Genomic DNA, 4,646 nt, shown 5'->3' with positions numbered 1-4,646 from the left:
GTTCCGAATTACGGAAAGGCCATCTCCCATAGACTCCATTATAAGCAAATAATTCTAATTTTATAATCTTTTTCTCTGTAATAATAAAACAGTACCTGTACTTGATCCCAACTAAGATATAATTACCCCTTATTGGGGCAGAACAGCCCTATTGGGTTTATTTCATGGTTAAATGATTCCCTTTTCTCTGTAATAATAAAACAGTACCTGTACTTGATCCCAACTAAGATATAATTACCCCTTATTGGGGCAGAACAGCCCTATTGGGTTTATTTCATGGTTAAATGATTCCCTTTTCTCTGTAATAATAAAACAGTACCTGTACTTGATCCCAACTAAGATATAATTACCCCTTATTGGGGGCAGAACAGCCCTATTGGGTTTATATAATGGTTAAATGATTCCCTTTTCTCTGTAATAATAAAACAGTACCTGTACTTGATCCCAACTAAGATATAATTACCCCTTATTGGGGCAGAACAGCCCTATTGGGTTTATTTCATGGTTAAATGATTCCCTTTTCTCTGTAATAATAAAACAGTACCTGTACTTGATCCCAACTAAGATATAATTACCCCTTATTGGGGCAGAACAGCCCTATTGGGTTTATTTCATGGTTAAATGATTCCCTTTTCTCTGTAATAATAAAACAGTACCCCTTATCCGGAAAACCCCAGGTCCCGAGCATTCTGGATAACAGGTCCCATGCCTGTAGTTGTTTTTATGGCTGCTTTTTAATTCCTGACAGACAAAGTGACCAACAATAAAAACTACAAGAAAACGTAATGTCAACTGAAGCCCTCTAGTGGTTGGAGGTAAAATTCACCACAACTTCCCCTTTCTCAAATAAGAAAAATTAACAATAACAAACATTTAGAACATGCATTAATACATTTATAACATGCATTGTTCAAAGTGGGACTCAATATCAATAGTCAGAATCTCAATGTAGGACTTTAGCATTGTTCAAGTAAATGGTTGGCGTATAACTTGTCCAGATGAAGTTACTTCATGGATGTCTCGCTCCTGACTGTTGTTTGACAGACTATTTGCAGGCATTGCCTTAGAACAGGGCTCCCCAACCTTTCTTACTCATGAGCCTCAGTCAAATGTAAAAAGACTTGGAGAGCAACACAAGCACCATAAAAGTTCATGGAGGAGCCAAATAAGGGCTGTGATTGGCTATTAGGCAGCCTCTATGCACCCTATCAGCTTACAGGGGGCTTTATTTGGTAGGAAATCTTGTTTTTATTCAACCAAAACTTGCCCCCAAGTCAGGAATTCAAAAATAACTCCCTGGTTTGGGGGCACTGAGAGCAACATCCAAGGGGTTGGGGAGCAACATGTTGCCCCGGAGCCACTGGTTGGGGATCACTGCCTTAGAATGAGGCGGCTTTTGTGTTGCACCGGTTGTGCTATCATTAGCTTCACTGACCTGGGCAGATGGTATTTGTTCTGGGATCTGTAGAAAATGTCAACGGAGGTTCTGCCCTGTATCTATACAAAACACATACAACCTTGGTCTGTGAATTACATTAGCGGGTACTTCCCAAGACTTGGAACTTTGAATGCAAACTCTACTATTCTTTGCCAAAGGTGGAAGTTCTCTGGAATGTTTGGCATGAACTTCATTTCTCTTGGTTCTAAAACCACTGCTTCATCTTGGCATGGTGCTACGGTTGAGTGGTTGGAACTCTAGTGAAGATCTGATTCCCAAACAGAAGTTCTGCTGGAGCTTTGTGGAGCTGCATGATAACCCAGCAGTGCCAAACAAAGGTCTTCCTTTGATTCCCATGATTTTTTGAGTATAATTTTTAGTATCCGTACTCCTGCTTCTGGCAATCCATTTTCCTCTGGATGCTCTGGCCTTGAGGTCTGATGAATGAATTTATATGTGGAGGCAAAATCCTTGAATACGTTGCAGGCAAACTGAGGGCCATTATCAGTGACAACAACTCTAGGCGTTCCATGTCTAGCTAGAATTGACTCAGCATGCTTGACTACCTGGGAAAAAAGTCCATAACTGCTAGATAGTGCTGTCCTCCCAAGGAGAGACTGAATAGTCTATATCAGGGATCCTCAATCTTTTATAACTATGAGCCACACTGAAATGGAAAAGGATTTGGAGAGCAACACAAGCATGGAAAAGGGTTCTGGGGTGCAAATAAGAGCTATAATTGGCTATTTAGTAGCCCCCTATGTGGACTGGCAGCCTATAGAAGGCTCTGTTTGGCTTTACACTGGGTTCTATGCAATCAACAATTGCCCCCAAGTCAGGAATTCAAAAATAAGCAGCTGCTTTGGGGCCACTGGGAGCAACATCCAAGGGGTTGGGGAGCAACATGTTGCCCCTGAGCCACTGGTTGGGGATCACTGGTCTATATCAAGGTAAGGTTCCTTGGTAGATGTTTGTGATTGACTTCATGAAGATATTGTAAGTATGCAACAGAAATCCTGACCCTACATTATTGTTCTCAATGGCACCTTTGACTTGTATCAGTATTTCATCTTGCTGTGTAGCCTTGGCTAGTTGAGGCCATAGAGCATGACCAACTCTGGAAGTTGTCTTTACTAAATTCACATGTGCAGAAGCATCATTAGTTACATAGTTACATAGTTACATAGTTACATAGGGTTGAAAAAAGACCTGTGTCCATCAAGTTCAACCCATCCAAGTAAACCCAGCACACCTAACCCACACCTACCAATCTATACTCACATACATAAACTATAAATACAACCACTAGTACTAACTGTAGATATTAGTATCACAATAGCCTTGGATATTCTGATTGATCAAGAACTCATCCAGGCCCCTCTTAAAGGCATTAACAGAATCTGCCATTACCACATCACTAGGAAGGGCATTCCATAACCTCACTGCCCTCACCGTGAAAAACCACCTACGCTGCTTCAAATGGAAGCTCCGTTCCTCTAATCTAAAGGGGTGACCTCTGGTGCGTTGATTGTTTTTATGGGAAAAAAGAACATCCCCCAACTGCCTATAATCCCCTCTAATGTACTTGTACAGAGTAATCATGTCCCCTCGCAAGCGCCTCTTTTCCAGAGAAAACAACCCCAACCTCGACAGTCTAACCTCATAGTTTAAATCTTCCATCCCCTTAACCAGTTTAGTTGCACGTCTCTGCACTCTCTCCAGCTCATTAATATCCTTCTTAAGGACTGGAGCCCAAAACTGCACTGCATACTCAAGGTGAGGCCTTACCAGGGACCTATAAAGGGGCAAAATTATGTTCTCATCCCTTGAGTCAATGCCCTTTTTTATACAAGACAGCACTTTATTTGCTTTAGTAGCCACAGAATGACACTGCCTGGAATTAGACAACTTGTTATCAACAAAAACCCCTAGATCCTTCTCCATTAAGGAAACCCCCAACGCATTTTCTGAAGTGTTTCCAGTCTGTAATAAAGGGAGTGAACCTTTTTTTAATATTAATCATTTGTATTAATTAACATTAATAGCAAATATTAATACATATGCAGGATCAATGATTAAACCTTCTGATAAACTGTTAGTGAGCAATAACTTACACGCACACAAGTAATAATAGAACCAAATAGATTTACTTATCTTTGTATGATTATAGTTACAAGCACAGCCAGTTCTGTATCAATTCAGCACAATCTGGGAGCCCCACAACCTTTGGTGCAAAACCTTCAGGTTCCCGATAACCAATCGATGATCCAAATGTCCCGGCACTTGTTCAGGAGCCCTAGGCGAAGCTACTGACATATGGTGGAGGCTCCCTTTTATACATGAGTTCTTAGTAAACCCCCCAACACCAAGTGCCGACTTGTGCAATATTGTGTACAAACTTTTGTCATGAACAAAAGATCTAACTATACAATTTATTAGCTTATAGCAGGCCTTATTTGTTTCTCAAATAAGTTGTACATAGAGTATATTGTCTCTCAACTGTCTGTTTGTTTATTCCAAGGATATTTGCTGGGTAACAATATCTGTGTTTACTGTTTACCAAGCAATTTATATAGAACAAAGACACTGTACCTTGAACATTGGACAATAGCTGTCCCAAAATCTGCTGCTTTTACTGGACTCAAGCCTAAAGGTGCCCATACACTATAAGATCCGCTCGCTTGGCGATGTCGCCAAGCGAGCGGATCTTCACCCGATATCCCCACCTACGGGTGGCCGATATCGGGTAGCAAGTAACTTTAAAAAAAAATAATCCGTTCGTTTGGCCCTGGGGCCAAACGATCGGATTACATTTGTGGTTATGGGGCAGTCGGTTCGGGGACCGCATCAACGAGCCGATGCGGTCCCCGATCCGACTGGATTTTCTAACCTGCCGATCGAGATCTGGCCAATTTCAGGCCAGATATCGGTTGGCCAGGCCGCTCTGTTCTGCCCATACACGGGCCGATTAGCTGCAGAATCGGTCAAAGGGACCCATATCGGCAGCTATAGTCAGCCCATGTATGGGGACCTTAAGGCTGATGCCACACGAGGCGTAGGGCTGATATTTTCGGCAAGCGGAAAAACACTTGGCGAAAATTCAGCCCTACGCCTGCTACTTGTGCCTGCACCCGAATGAATGAGATACGCTCGGGTGCAGGCACATGTAGCCGATTGTGTATAAACGCAAGAGAATGCAAAGTCTCGC

The sequence above is a fragment of the Xenopus tropicalis genome, chromosome 3 (assembly GCF_000004195.4).
Source record: "Xenopus tropicalis strain Nigerian chromosome 3, UCB_Xtro_10.0, whole genome shotgun sequence".
NCBI classification, from domain to species: Eukaryota; Metazoa; Chordata; class Amphibia; order Anura; family Pipidae; genus Xenopus; species Xenopus tropicalis.
The sequence above is the reverse complement of the archived record's forward strand: the minus strand, read 5'-3'. Positions refer to the sequence as shown.